A 16,550-nucleotide genomic window follows, 5' to 3' on the forward strand; every position below is an offset into this window, starting at 1 on the left:
ATGTACTAAAACGGAGGCCAATATAGTCCCAAGAAGCATTATTAGTATACGTACTAGGTAAGGTATACTTGGGAAATATAATTGAAGTATACTTATAAGTATACTTATTTTTTGTATGGCCAGCAACAAAAACTAGTGGCTACATTTAGAGTAATGTTTAAAAATGACTTAATTTAGCAGGGTGTTCCTTTTTTCTCTTCTTATTCTTTCTTATACTGGACCTTCATTTGGTTTGTATAAGGTGGTACTTTTTAAGACACCTCTGCCTAACTACAGTGAACTAACCTAATAATATGCTCTGGTCGTCATTTTACTCAAGTTAAGGTGTCACATCCATGAAACCTACACAACTAACCAGCATCAGTCCTACAACTTCACTTTCAAAATGAATAAATTCTGGGACAAGCAGAAACTGTATTTTTAGCGGTGCATTTTGTGGCAGGCCAGACTGCTATTAAATGCACTCTCCTAAGCAAATAATTCCTTTGTAGCACGACTTCGTCTTTGTTCAGAAGAGATGTCCTGGATATACGTGATATTGTAACACGGGTGTTTATGTTTGTTCATGTTTAGCGCGTTGGGTTGTGTTTTTAAAGCGATTGTTACGTTTTTAAAGCTTTGTAATGCGACAGGTGCGATAGCCGACACCACACCTTCACCTGACGTACAACGTGACGTATGACGCACACGTCGGGTATTCACTTTCAAAACAACAATGGGGATAGAAAATATTGCTCGAGGTGGTTAATGCTCCTTTCGCTGGTTGCCAACCACCATTAAATAACAACAAGAAGAAACTATTGATCTGCTTCTCAAGTTTTGCACGTTTAAACCGCAACTCAGACTCAAACAAAGCTGCAAATCAGGAGAACAACATGACCATTAACTATTGATGAATAGACCGTTAACATGTGCAACTTAGAAGTAGTCAGAGGTAACTGGATGTTCAATCGGGTTATATGCAAGGTTGATTGGATTATATCTGAAGATCGTATGCTATTCGTGATAACTCTGCAAGACTCCAAATTGCTCGTCCATGCGGGAGTATCTCAAAATTAAATGAAACCACTTAATACTTTTTCCCTAAAACGGACTGACATGGAACACATTAAAGTTGGTTTGACACCAGCTAATCAGTCTGAAGATAAGTGTTTTTTTCACTTATTCGAGAGAAGTCAGAAATGCGTTCTTAGTACTGTTTGTTTTGACTTTCAAGCTACCCTACCAGGATATTTTCATTCAAATGCTAAGACAAAATGTCAATATCTATGAATGTGGAGACTCAAAAGACTAGTTAGGTAATAGTTGCCAATGGATATATGAGACTTGATAGAAACTTGGACGTTTGCAACAGGTGAATCGGTGAACTACCGAGGTTGCGCCCAAATGCTTAAAGCTGTTAGCTGGTCAGTGTTTTCAGGTGTGCTTGTACTACCTGTACGTTGCGGGGTGCTGACTAAGTCATGTTAAACCCATTAAAGAGTCGAGCTCAAATATCTTTTCATTTTTGTGCACTGCTCTCTTGTTGGCACACATTTTCTGTTTATTGAAGCCTTTTGTGAATAATTTTCATCAGGTAAAAACTGGGAATTGGTCCCTATTGACAATACTCTTACTTTTTGCATTGCATATGTAATTTTGGAAAGGTAATTGGTCACTGAACTTTTTGCAACTATGTGTATTTCTAAATTTTGTGGCTTCAGTGAACGCAAATATATATTGTTCAGTTTGCATGTTAAAAGCCACAAACATGTAGCTAACTATAGGCTTTCTTGTGGAACTGAGAACTGTCCTGCCACTTTCAGAACATTTTCTGCCTTCATTCACATATGCCTAGGAATCAAAGAACAAGAAGGGAGACCACTAAGGAGGAGTTTTATAAGTTCACCGGTGACCTCGGCTGTCAAGTTCCTGGATGTGGGTATGCTGCACAAAACTTCACAACTCTTTGTGCCCCTCTCAGATTTCATATCAAAGATGGGGGGGAAAGTATTATGTCCATTTGAAGGCTGCTCTAAATACTTAAGTGTCCGAACATAGTAGACAGTTCAGCAGTCAAGGCAACAAGAAATGGGGGGATTTGCCATAATACAAGGACAGGACACAGTTAATCTATTAGAAGACAGTTGACTTTGTGTCATTTAAAAATGCAGGCTAAAATGCTCTTGCCAACCAGCACTATACAGGGAGTGCAGAATTATTAGGCAAATGAGTATTTTGTCCACATCATCCTCTTCATGCATGTTGTCTTACTCCAAGCTGTAAAGGCTCGAAAGCCTGGGGTGTCAGTGCACCCCAGGGTGGCTGTGGCTACAATGTAGCTTGCCATCACCAGTGTGTGAATGTGTGTGTGAATGGGTGGATGACTGGATATGTAAAGCGCTTTGGGGTCCTTAGGGACTAGTAAAGCACTATATAAATACAGGCCATTTACCATTTACCAATTAAGCATATTAGGTGATGTGCATCTCTGTAATGAGAAGGGGTGTGGTCTAATGACATCAACACCCTATATCAGGTGTGCAGAATTATTAGGCAACGTCCTTTCCTTTGGCAAAATGGGTCAAAAGAAGGACTTGACAGGCTCAGAAAAGTCAAAAATAGTGAGATATCTTGCAGAGGGATGCAGCAGTCTCAAAATTGCAAAGCTTCTGAAGCGTAATCATCGAACAATCAAGCGTTTCATTCAAAATAGTCAACAGGGTTGCAAGAAGCGTGTGGAAAAACCAAGGCGCCAAATAACTGCCCATGAACTAAGAAAAGTCAAGCGTGCAGCTGCCAAGATGCCACTTGCCACCAGTTTGGCCATATTTCAGAGCTGCAACATCACTGGAGTGCCCAAAAGCACAAGGTGTGCAATACTCAGAGACATGGCCAAGGTAAGAAAGGCTGAAAGACGACCACCACGTGGCTGGATTGGTAAAGGGCAGAGAGCTCCAGTCCGACTCAGACGCCAGCAAGGTGGAGGTGGAGTACTGGTTTGGGCTGGTATCATCAAAGATGAGCTTGTGGGGCCTTTTCGGGTTGAGGATGGAGTCAAGCTCAACTCCCAGTCCTACTGCCAGTTTCTGGAAGACACCTTCTTCAAGCAGTGGTACAGGAAGAAGTCTGCATCCTTCAAGAAAAACATGATTTTCATGCAGGACAATGCTCCATCACATGCGTCCAAGTACTCCACAGCGTGGCTGGCAAGAAAGGGTATAAAAGAAGAAAAACTAATGACATGGCCACCTTGTTCACCTGATCTGAACCCCATTGAGAACCTGTGGTCAATCATCAAATGTCAGATTTACAAGGAGGGAAAACAGTACACCTCTCTGAACAGTGTCTGGGAGGCTGTGGTTGCTGCTGCACGTAATGTTGATGGTGAACAGATCAAAACACTGACAGAATCCATGGATGGCAGGCTTTTGAGTGTCCTTGCAAAGAAAGGTGGCTATATTGGTCGCTGATTTGTTTTTGAATGTCAGAAATGTATATTTGTGAATGTGGAGATGTTATATTGGTTTCACTGGTAAAAATAAATAATTGAAATGGGTATATATTTGTTTTTTGTTAAGTTGCCTAATAATTATGCACAGTAATAGTCACCTACACACACAGATATCCCCCTAAAATAGCTAAAACTAAAAACAAACTAAAAACTACTTCCAAAAACATTCAGCTTTGATATTAATGAGTTTTTTGGGTTCATTGAGAACATGGTTGTTGTTCAATAATAACATTATTCCTCAAAAATACAACTTGCCTAATAATTCTGCACTCCCTGTACAGAGCATCATAGAGGAATTTCAGGATCTTTGCAGCTGTAACAAAAGTAGACACTGAATCTAACACCATCTCTCTTTTTTTTAGATGGCAGACCAAAGAATTTGAATGACACCATTACTCTGGAGCTTGGGAATGATTTCCACTCCAACTGTCGCATGCAATCACAAGAGGAGACAGAGGTCATCCAGAGGAAAGAAGTATGATTAGAATTGTTGTGGAGGCCATGCAAGTTAACTGCAGAAACATTAAACGTGCATCTTGTGAAGAGGTTGCTAAGATCATTGTAGACAGATACCCTCAAACATTTGCAGATTTTACTGAAAAGGGAGAAAGACTGGGTTGTGGACATTATTCACTACTAAGAAGCATCAAATCTAGAGTTGAACATGTTAATCGAGATAATACAACACATAGACTTCGTCAAACAAAGAGAACCAGGAATGAGGAAGACTGCAGTTCCAACAGTAATGCAACCTCACATAAAAAAGTTAGATGCCTTGTGGATAGCTATGGCTGTATAAATTGGCAGCCAGTTGAACTTCCTGAGGGGGAAACGCCAGCTTCTTTAGAGGAAAAGAAACGCATCTTGTTAACAATTTTTAATTCAGAAGGACCTGGAGCTGTGGAGAGACCTGATGTCATGGTCCCTGTGCCTCACCAGCTGATTCTGTATTAGGCAACATGTTTTCTCTCTCTCTCTCTCTCTCTCCTGCCGGGGCGATGCTCATTATGGGCTCCCGCCCCTGGCCCACGCACCTGCTGCCGATCGGGATAATCACAAGGCCGATTTAAGACAGCAGCACTGTGTCACTCGTCGCTGGATCGTTGAGTTATCAGCGTCAGTCGCTCAGTAGATTGCAAATAAGGATCTGTGAGTTCGTTCCGTCTGTTCGCCTCTAACTATTATCTCTGTGTACAGATCTATCCCGGACCTTTCCCTGCCTGCCTGTCATCCCGTGGACGAGTGAGTGGATGGTGTTTCCCCAGTGTGGGGAGTGAAGAGAGAGAGCCTTTGGAGGACGTCAGATTCCCGTCTTTTCCCTCACATACCCCGGAACCCTGGACCCCCCTCCCCTCCCTCCAGCACTTTGTAAATAGCATCACCTGGTGTCGTTGTGTGAATAAAAATCTGTAAATCCTGTAAGGAGTCCCGGTCTGCGCCTGAGTCCGTTAACTGAAACCTGACAGAACGATCCAGCCATCATGGACTCAGCAGGTCGGGACCCAGCCGCTCAGGACCCTGTCGCTCAGGCACTCATCCCTCAGGGAGCTGCTCTGGCTCGACATGAGCAAATGCTCGAGCGGCTCCACCACGAAATGGCGGCGCTTACGCAGGCGGTCGCTCGCTTAACACCTCTGGAGAGTGATCCCCGGCCGGCGGCTCCCGCCCCCCAGAAGCCTGCGCCTGCCGCTGCGAGCACACCTCCGGCACCTCTGCCACCCTCGGACGGACCCCTGCCCACGCCGGAACCTTTTACGGGTGAGTCGGACGGTTTTCTGGCTCAATGTACTCTTGTGTTCCGTGAGCAGCGGCGCTTCCATAACAACGACGGTGCCAAAATAACCTTTTTTGTCCAGTTGCTGCGGGACCGGGCTTTAAAGTGGGCTCAGGTCGTGCTTAGCTCGGATCCCGGGATTGCCTATGCTGATTTCCTGTCTAAATTCCAGACTGTGTTCAATAAAGGCTCAGGCGCTGAAGTCGCCGCGCTTCGTCTGCTGAACTACAAACAAGGGAAGCGGAGCATGTCTGACTATTCTATTGATTTTTGGATTTTGGCTGAAGAGACAGGCTGGGGCCCGGAGGCCTTACGGAGTGCACTGCTCAATAATGTTCGTGAAGAGGTGAAAGATGAACTCATTATGCGAGATCTCCCCCACTCTCTTACCGAGTTAATGGCTTTATGTATTAAGGTGGATGACCGGCTGCGAGCTCGTCGTCTGCCGCGGCACTACAATTCCCAGGAGGCCACGGGGCAGTGGAGGGCTGGCTCCACCTCGGAGCCCAGCTCTTCCCGGCAGGCAGAGAGCACAGACGGAGGAGAGCAACCCATGCAGATTGGAGGCTCGCATCTCTCCGCCGCGGAACGCCAGCGCCGTATCTCTGCCGGTGAGTGCCTCTATTGCGGCCACAAGGGACATGTGGTCGCCTCTTGCCCATCTCGAGCAAAAGGTCGCGCCCACCAGTGACGGTAGGAGTGCTGGTGGGCGGTCTCAGCCAAGACAAATCTCCTCCACGGTTAATGCTGTCTGCCCAGCTCACGGTCAACACCAAAGGTCATGTTCTCTCCGTTTTGATAGATTCAGGGGCGGAACAGAATTTTATTGACTCTGAGTTAGCAGACCGCCTTCAGCTAGGGCAGGAACCTCTTCCCCACACTTTGCGTGTCACTGCTTTGTCCGGCCAGCGCCTACCTGACATTACTCACGTCACTGAGCCCGTTATTCTTACTCTGTCTGGCAACCATACTGAGGAAATATGTTTTTTTGTGTTTAAGGCCACTCGGACGCCGCTCGTTCTCGGGCACCCCTGGCTTCGTCAACACAACCCGTGCATTAATTGGCTTACGGGACGCATTACGGGGTGGGGAGAGGAATGCCATATGACCTGCCTTAAATCCGCCTCACCGCCTCACACACCAGCCTCCCTCACCAAGTCGACCGCGCCCTCCGATTTGTCCGGAGTGCCCCCTGTTTATCATGATCTCGCCGAAGTGTTTCGCAAGGACCGGGCCCAGTCGTTGCCTCCTCACCGACCGTACGATTGCGCTATCGACTTACTCCCTGGCGCGCCATTGCCTACTAGCCGTCTCTACAGCATCTCTCTACCGGAGCGAGAGGCTATGGAGTCATACATCTCAGAGTCCCTCGCCACCGGCTTGATCCGCGCATCCTCATCGCCCGTAGCAGCAGGGTTTTTCTTCGTCAAGAAAAAAGACAAGTCTCTCCGCCCGTGCATCGACTACCGTGGATTAAATAACATAACCATCAAAAACAAATATCCACTCCCACTTCTGACCTCTGCTTTTGAGCTGCTCCAGGGGGCGACAGTTTTCAGCAAATTGGACTTGAGGAGCGCATATCACTTAGTTCGGATCCGAGAGGGCGACGAGTGGAAGACCGCCTTCAATACACACCTTGGACACTTTGAATACTTGGTTATGCCATTCGGCCTCTCTAATGCTCCTGCAGTTTTTCAAGCACTCGTTAATGATGTTTTGAGGGATTTCATCGACAGGTTCGTCTTCGTCTACCTCGACGACATCCTGATCTTCTCCAAATCACTGTCAGAGCATGAGACCCACGTCAGACAGGTCCTGCAATGCCTGCTGGAAAATCGGTTGTTCGTAAAAGGTGAGAAATGTGTCTTCCACGTGTCCACAGTTGCCTTCTTAGGCTACGTCATCGAGCAGGGAGACCTACGTCCTGACCCAGCTAAGGTGAAAGCCGTGGTGGAGTGGCCTGAACCCCCCAACCGACGGCAGCTGCAGCGGTTCCTCGGCTTCGCTAACTTCTATAGGAGGTTCATCCGGGACTATAGCAAGGTAGCTCTGCCTTTAACACAATTGACCTCTCCCAAGGTTCCTTTTCAGTGGAACGATGCTGCCCAATCAGCCTTCCTGGAGCTGAAAGAGCGATTCGCCTCAGCACCCATTCTGGTCCAGCCCGACCTAACCCTGCAGTTTGTGGTGGAGGTGGACGCATCCGACACGGGAGTAGGAGCGGTCCTCTCGCAACAGAGGGATGGTAAGCTCCACCCGTGTGCCTTTTTCTCCCGTCGTCTCACCCCCGCAGAACGCAACTACGACATTGGCGATCGGGAACTTCTTGCCATCAAGCTCGCCTTGGAGGAGTGGAGGCACTGGCTGGAGGGCACTGCCCAACCGTTCATCGTTTGGACGGACCATAGGAATCTGGCATATCTGCAAACCGCAAAGAGGCTTAACGCCAGACAAGCAAGGTGGGCTCTGTTTTTTACGCGGTTCCACTTTTCAATCACTTACAGGCCAGGATCCCGCAACGTCAAGCCGGACGCCCTGTCTCGACAGTTCTCCACCTCCGAAGACCCGGCGGACCCTGCTCCCATCCTCCCGGCCACCTGTGTGGTGGGGGCTGTCTCCTGGGAAATCGAGTCGGCCATTCGCGAGGCTCAGAGAGCCGAACCGGATCCAGGAGGCGGCCCTGCGGGGCGCCTGTTCGTTCCCCAACCTGTCAGGTCTCAGGTGTTACAGTGGGCACACACAGCCCGTTTCTCCTGTCACCCAGGAATACACCGCACAATTGCTTTCCTGCGGCGCTACTTTTGGTGGCCCACCCTGAGCCGGGACGCCAAAGAATACGTCTCCGCGTGTACAACCTGCGCTCGAAACAAGACCCCAAACCAGCCACCCTCGGGTCCGCTTCATCCCTTACCCACGCCTACCAGACCATGGTCCCATGTTTCTCTGGATTTTGTGACCGGCCTCCCGCCATCTGCAGGTAATACGGTCATACTCACGATCATTGACCGCTTTTCTAAGGCGGCTCACTTTGTTGCTCTGCCCAAGCTGCCTACAGCATTGGAGACTGCTCGCCTGCTCACCACCCATGTCTTTCGCCTGCACGGCATTCCAGATGACATCGTGTCTGACCGGGGTCCTCAATTCACGTCCCGTGTGTGGAGGGAGTTCTGCACCTCATTGGGATCTAAGGTCAGTCTCTCCTCTGGTTATCATCCGCAGAGCAATGGCCAGTCCGAACGGGCGAACCAGGAGTTGGAGGCGACCCTGCGCTGCGTCGTCTCTTCCAACCAGGCCGTCTGGAGCGAGGAACTGCCCTGGATCGAGTACGCCCACAACAGCATGACCTCCTCCGCCACGGGCCGGTCCCCTTTCGAAGCTTCTCTGGGGTTCCAGCCACCTCTTTTTCCCTCCATCGAAGGTGAACACTCTGTGCCATCCGTCCGGGCGCATCTGCGTAGGTGTCGTCGGGTGTGGAAGGCCACCCGGGCTGCGTTGTTACGCACCAAGGACCGCAACAAACGCTTCGCTGACCGCCGCCGGTCCTCCGCTCCCGCCTATACTGTTGGGCAGAAGGTATGGCTTTCCACACGCTTCGTTCCCATCCGGGCGGAATCCAGGAAGCTCTCTCCTGCCTATATCGGCCCGTTCGAGATCTCGGCTTTGGTTAACCCTGTGTCTGTTAAGCTCAAGCTGCCTCGCAACATGAAGATACACGATGTTTTCCATGTGTCTCAGGTTAAACCTCTCCGGTCCAGTCCTCTGTGCCCGCCTTCCAGGCCCCCTCCTCCCCCCCGGCTCGTGGACGGTCTGCCGGCTTACTCGATCACCCGTATCATGGATTCTCGTGGCGGGGGCGTGGCTTCCAGTACCTGGTGGATTGGGAGGGCTATGGCTTGGAGGAGCGGTCCTGGGTCCCTCGGGCGGCCATCCTGGACCGGCGCATGCTGCGGGCGTTCCATCGTCTGCATCCGGATGAGCCTGGTGGGTCGCCGGGGGGCTCCCGTTGAGGGGGGGGTACTGTCATGGTCCCTGTGCCTCACCAGCTGATTCTGTATTAGGCAACATGTTTTCTCACTCTCTCTCTCTCTCTCTCCTGCCGGGGCGATGCTCATTATGGGCTCCCGCCCCTGGCCCACGCACCTGCTGCCGATCGGGATAATCACAAGGCCGATTTAAGACAGCAGCACTGTGTCACTCGTCGCTGGATCGTTGAGTTATCAGCGTCAGTCGCTCAGTAGATTGCAAATAAGGATCTGTGAGTTCGTTCCGTCTGTTCGCCTCTAACTATTATCTCTGTGTACAGATCTATCCCGGACCTTTCCCTGCCTGCCTGTCATCCCGTGGACGAGTGAGTGGATGGTGTTTCCCCAGTGTGGGGAGTGAAGAGAGAGAGCCTTTGGAGGACGTCAGATTCCCGTCTTTTCCCTCACATACCCCGGAACCCTGGACCCCCCTCCCCTCCCTCCAGCACTTTGTAAATAGCATCACCTGGTGTCGTTGTGTGAATAAAAATCTGTAAATCCTGTAAGGAGTCCCGGTCTGCGCCTGAGTCCGTTAACTGAAACCTGACACCTGATGTGGATGACTTCATGTGCCTCACATATATTTCTCAGCAGCAGCTTATCAACAGTTGTCCCTCACTTTCAGTAGCTGAAATTCAGGAGCAGTGGTCATTCTTGTTTACTCGGAAAGGTTTTTCGAACCACTTTTACAAACTCACAGGCATCGATATCTGTGAGCGCTTAGGTCAGGCCCTCATAACCAAAGGCAGAAGGATTGTTAACTATTTCTCCACCCAGAAGCTCAAATGGAACCTTGGTATAAGGACACTCATCCAGCAGATAGAAAGTGAGGGAGTTTTGGCCAACAACAAGGTTGGCACAGCAGCCATACTTCTCATGATGAAGTATTACAAGGAAGATGAAGCCTCCCTCTTTGTCTTAGCAGATGTAAGCTTTTTTCATACAGCTCTATGTTTAATGCTGTTGCTTGCTGTCCTGTTATATTTTTTTATTTGTTACATAAAATATCTTGGTCCTTTTTCTGGCAGGAAACATCTACCAGGATGTCCCTTGAAGCAGAGAGCAACCTGCCCATCACCCCAAGGCTGATTATGCTTGGTAAGAAGTCATTTATGAAATAGAGCTGATTAGACCATATTAGAATTTCTGTTTGGCACAGGAGCTTTTCGTGGACACAGGTATCCAGTCTCTGTTTTGTTAGCTCAAATTTCTGTAATTTCCTCTATAAACCAAGGTTGTTGGACAAGTGTCTCAGTGAATCCAGCCAAGTAACAATTTCAAATTTCACATTACATATTACTGATCAACGTAGTAGTCTAGCTACACCAACAGCAGAAATACTGAAGTCAATACTGTAAAGTTTAACAGCAGCACAAACTATGAACTCCAAAATAACCATACAGTTGATTCATCTCTGGTAATTTAACTGGGCTGACTGTTTGTTAGGTGTGTTTAATGTGCAGAATAATTCCCAATTATGTACAATTATAATATGTTAAAACGGACTTATGTACATAAGGCCATTAATAATTAACAGTACGTAGCTATTTGCTTTATGACTATTGTGATATTATTCTGTTATCATATGTTACCTTATATATGTAATCAAAGTAGTTGAATTATGATAACAGCTGTAGGACATATATTATCCTTTAGTTTAGATGGTGTGCTGTGTATGTAGTTTAGTCCTCATTATACTTTTCGGTTAAAAGAACATAATCATTTTTGTAGTTCATTAGATAAGTGTGCATCACTCTGTATCCTTGATCTGCTGTGAATGTGTTACACTGTTTTCTTGACATGCTTTACTGTTGAATCATAAAAAGAAAGATTGTTCAGGAGACTCTGTGTCTAAGACAGGGGAGATAGACCACATTCCATACCCCCACCTTACAGAGAGCAGAGAAACAAGGAGCCGAGGTCATAACTTAGGCGCCGTAAGAGAGAAAGAATGTGAATGTTTAGGCTTTTACGACTAGGTGGGGGCCGCTAGGAGCTATAAGAGGCTGTGTAACCCGTCACCATTTTGAGACTCGCTGTGACCCTCTGCAGGCAGGTCTCCCCATCATGATGGTTCTAATGCTCATAAGTGTTGAATTGTATGGAAATAAATGATTGCTGATTGAGCATTTATACACCGAGTATTGTCCTTCCTTCAGCCCAAAGATTAAAAGAATTGGGAGATTTCAACACTATCTAGACAGTGTGAAGAAGTGAAGTATTGAAATTATTTTATGTTGCATAATGACAACATGTTGCCCCTATACATTTAAGGACAAAGTTCAATGACCGCCACCTGCTAGATGGTGAGTGCAGAGGGGCGTGTAATTGTTGAGCTGGACAAAGAGAACATCTTTGCTGATGCAATATCAGTCTTGTTTGGTTCATTCTATGTATTGAACCTGGAATACCAGGAGTCGGCGTGTGCAAGGTTTTTTGTAAGGATAAACCCTGAAGAGGGAACAAAATGTACCTCCAAGTTTGGGACAAGCAGAAAGACTGGGACCACTGTGAAGCGAAAGGTTGTTCACATTAACCCTCATGTCACAACTTTCCTCCAGCAGCTTACTGAATTTGAGTGGAGAACTTCAAATTAGGTAACTGTTTTTGCCATTTTTAGTGAATTTCTTGTATAATTTAGGTGACCAATGTGTTGTTACCCATGTCTCCACAGATGATCCATGGCCCATGTGTTCTGGACATTTACACAAGACGAGCAACAATGAAGACAAGCTCTCTTGCCATCTTGCAAGACGCTGTCTCTGTCCAATAGGTTTTTTGAGTGCAACAGTTTTGATTTTTTTTCCTTCTTTTACCCGTTTGTTAAAAATTACTTCAGCTACTTACACTCTAATTGTCACATGTATTGGCTCACCCTACAAATCAATGAACTCAGTCCACAAAGCAAGATCAGGGTTCAGTGCAGGTCAGTCAAGTTCCTTCACACCACACACGCTCATCCATGTCCTTGTGGACCTGGCTTTGTGCATTGATTTGGTGGTGTGAGCCAGTATTTTGGACAAAGTGTATATAAAGGCAGAAGTGTGGGGCTTGATATTATATTCATTACAATTCAGTTTATTTGTATGGTGCCAACAAAATGAATGCCAAGGCACTTCACACTGTAGGTTTAAGACCCTACAAAATATAACTAAGAAAACCCAACACTTGAGCATATGTTGTCTGCCATGATATGGATATGACATAATATCGTTATTGTTTGTACAACCATCTGAGAAAATAATGGATGGTTTAGTAAAAACAAGTGCTTCCTCAATGAAAATGTTTTCAGTTCTTTTCAGTTTTTGATTTTGGAAATGTGTATTTCAGCAGGGAAAAATCAGTGATAATAAATAAAGTGGTGTAAAGCACATGAATTATATTTTGTGTGTGTGTATCTATCTATCCAATTTTTTTGGAACCCTCCAGTCTCTTACAGTATGTTACTGTTAACTGAAATTACGGTAAAATTACGACCCGTTAAACAGTAAATGACTGCCTGTTGGGACACAGTATCCTCTAGCAGAGATGAATATTTTTGGTACTGATTATGCGTGATAACGGTAAGTTACTGGTTAATATATTGCAGTTTATTACCTTGCAGCGGGCTTACAGTGACATACCGTGAATAAACGGTAGTATACCAATTTTTTAATCACAGTATGATGTTGCTTTGTTGGCGTAATTTACGACATAACGACATAACGGTATCTCACTGGCGTCGCTGTCGCCAGTGAGATACCGTAAAAAAGGCTACGGTGCGTTACCATAATTTGTCCAAGAGTATTATACCACACCAGCAAAAAACGGTATCATCCTGCAGAACAGTAAGCTACCGTAACACGGCGTCACGGTACGACGCTGGCAACAGTGACGCCAGTATGTTACCGTAAAGTGGCGATGAAAAGTCTAACAGTGTGACTTGGTGAGTAAATGTTTACTCTTATTCAAACTGATTTTGTGGCTTCTCTTCGTTTAGCACCAGGTTTATAATCTTGCTAGCTAGTTAGTGTTAGCCTAGCGTTGCTGCTGCCGCTGGGCTCATGTTACTTAAAAATTAACACCACAGCCTTAAAAACCTTACATAAAACTATGTCTGTGAAATTTTCTGTTGATTATTTGAAAAAAAAAGTGAGATAAGAGCCCAGACAAAATTCTTCGGGAGGTGCAGCCGTTAGGGGTGGGGTGTGGTGTGGGGGGTATTTTCAATCCATAGCCATAACTAACTAACTAACTAACTAACTAATTATATATATCATGTTTAACCTGAGTAGCAAAAGACCACAGGGGGGGGGGTGTGAGAAAACAATATGCCAGGAGTTAGCTGTGCTCACCGACTCTTATCAAGCCTTGAACTCCCGGTCAGCTATCACGCTGGTGGATAACGGAGCTCTCCGAAAACGTGGAAGCACTTTTGCAAATAAGTGATATTTTGATAAATTAAGTAGATATTTGAGCATTACACAGCTACATTCTCGGCTGAAAATATCGTAAAAGGTTATTTTGTGACCAAGAAAGGGTAGTCTGGGGAAAAGGAGGATCGCATTTGTCGGCCACGGTTGTTGGAGCCTGTGCCTACTTGTAAGCGCGGCAATGGCGGAGGAGCGCGGCTAAAAAACGTATTACTTTTTCTGGGTCACAAAATAAACTTTTAAGATATTTTCAGGCGAGAATGCAGCTGTGTAAAGTTCAAGTATCTGCTCGATTTATCAAGACATCACATATTTGCAAAAATGCACCAAAGTTTTCAGAGACGTTTATTTTTTTCATGCTTTGTGGCAGCTTTTGAACATCTATTAATGTCAAATCTAGCCCTTATTTAACAACATAAGCAAACTCTATGCTACAATGATTGCACAGCCATTAAGGATCAAATCGGGTTCTGAAAAATGTTCTGCTTTTTCTCCCTTTGCTTGCTTCTTACTGTCTTTGAGGCTCGGGACCAGCACTCCTGTTGTTGGACAGAAAGACATCAACTCAGTGGTAAGTATTTTGGTTTTCCAATATATTAGCAACTATCAGTGACATTTATATTAATCAGGCTGAACTTTAATCATACATTAGATCAGCCTGTTTTACTTATTGTTTTATTTGTGCTTTGGTTTGGGGAAGTTGTTTCTTTACTGATCTTTTCCTGTCTTCTGTTATTAGACTTGAGATATGACTGCACTATGCTGTTGCTGGTGACTCCAGTTAATTCTACAAGACATGCTGTGTAAGTAAACAAACAACAACAGTTCGGTCTGCATTTCTTGAAAGATCACATCCCCCAAACTTAGTTTAGAGGGTCTACACTGTATATAGTGAAGTCTGCAAGTTTTCTAACAACAAAATTTGTTTTGTGCCCAAATCATTTTGCACATCATTAGAATGAAAGTTATTGGCCATGTTTGCATAGCCCTTTTTAAAATGATGCTTTCATGACATTATTGTATGTTGGGTGGTGGTCACAGCTATCCAGACTGACAATTGGGACATTGAATGTCACCTCTCCGGTGGGGAGGGCGCCTGATATTGTGTAAATTGGAGTCTGTTTTATACCAAATGCAGAAAAAATGTTTTAAGAAAGCAATTAAGTTCATGTTCCAAAAAATATGATTGTTTGCTTGCAGGACAACAGAAGAGATGAGTCCTCCGTCACAGATGGTGTGGTCAGTGATCGCCTGCAGGTTCAAGGTCATTGCATCTCCAACCCACATCCACTGCCACTGTACTGAAGGGAAGTTAAAGACTTTCTTCTGCACCTACATTTGGATCACCTCGATCCATGATAGTCATTCAGGCAGTAATGCCTGGACTGGAAACAAGCCATCCTTAAAATAATACAACATTCCAGCTCCTGTGTTGGAATGAAAAACGAATGTGTTGTTTAAATTAGAGACTGCAATTGTGACAGAACAACAAATATTTTATTTTGATTATATAAGTAATGTAAGTACAAAACAAAATTGTGGTAGGCCTAAACCTATTTTCAGAATAATTACATCTGAGACTTTGTTTCATTGTAAGATTATAACAGTGATGGCAATATAATTGTTTGTTGTTCAGCAGAACAGTGTCCAGTATGTTGGCTGTTATACTTTGTTGTATTTGAAAATAAAAGTTGGGCTGATTTTAACATCATTAAAAAAAGTGTTGTTAATTATTTTTAATCATATTCAGGTTACCACAAAAATTTTTTTATTTAGTTGAACTTGAAATGTTTGTCTGTAAGTAAACAATTAGTATTGTACAGTCAGATATATCAAGTTATTCTTAATACTGCAGACTTGCACTGTATAGGTTGTCCTAACAGTCATCTTAAGTAAGCTTTACTTAGTTTTTTTGAGGCAATGAGTTTCCTTAATTTTTTTGAGTTCTAGGAACTAATGAGCTTGTACAGTGGTAGGTTTTGTATTGTTGATTGTCATTTATGCTTAGAAATATCTACTTATATATGCTTAGAGTTTTATAATTAGTTTTAGATTGGTAGAGGTTTGATCCTTGATAGTCTGCAAACTTTGTGTGCATTAGAGAGCACTCTGGGAGCATGGGAGAGGTCGTACCTTGTCTTATTGTTTTATGGTAGGATTAACGTAGCTATATCTGTCTTAGTCTAAGTGCCTTTTGGTTTGATGAACTGTTGGATTTCCAGACCAGCAGGTTTAGGGAAGTTATTTATGGGGTCACACTCTGACCCCACACACACACACACAAAGGCAAGGTACTCTTTGTGTGTATGTAGACGTCATATGTTAATGAACCTATGCATATTCATGTAACCTCAATAAAAGAGCAGTGTTACGGGGGAGCAGACGAGAGCAACTGGGGTCAAGCGAAGGAACGGCGTTTGTCCGGTTCTCTCCCGTGCACGAGAAACATGAAGAACTTTGCCTACTTCGTGTCTTGCTTGCTGTGTAATTATATTGTCTTCAACGTTCCAGCGAATAGGTTCAAGCTACAAACCTATCATACAGAGTACTCAAAATAAATAAGTTGTCCTAATTTAGTCATTTTTAGCTAAGCTTTACTCAATTTTTTTGAGTTCTGGGAACTAATTAGATTTTACAGTGTGAGGTCTCCAAAGTGCTTTTGTTTGTTTAAAACAATGCAGTGTAAAAATGGAAAAGGTGTAAGTGAGGATGTCATTTACTCATGCTAAGGAATGTTTAGACAATCTTCAGAACCCGAGACATGGTTAACAAACTTGTAGTTACCAGTGTTCGGCAAGTTACTTTGAAAAAGTAATTAATTATAGTTACTAGTTACTTCTTCAAAA

The 16,550-nt window shown here is 44.9% G+C and overlaps 1 pseudogene; it reads left to right on the forward strand.

Annotated features, from left to right (window-relative positions):
* Window positions 1–1,829: 1,829 nt before the first annotated feature.
* Window positions 1,830–11,889, forward strand: LOC146565284 (uncharacterized; annotated as a pseudogene).
* Window positions 11,890–16,550: the final 4,661 nt, after the last annotated feature.

The sequence above is a fragment of the Mchenga conophoros genome, linkage group LG10 (genome assembly GCF_057382185.1).
Source record: "Mchenga conophoros isolate Kocher_MC1m ecotype Shallow Benthic linkage group LG10, M_conophoros_male_GT1.1, whole genome shotgun sequence".
Classification (NCBI taxonomy): Eukaryota; Metazoa; Chordata; class Actinopteri; order Cichliformes; family Cichlidae; genus Mchenga; species Mchenga conophoros.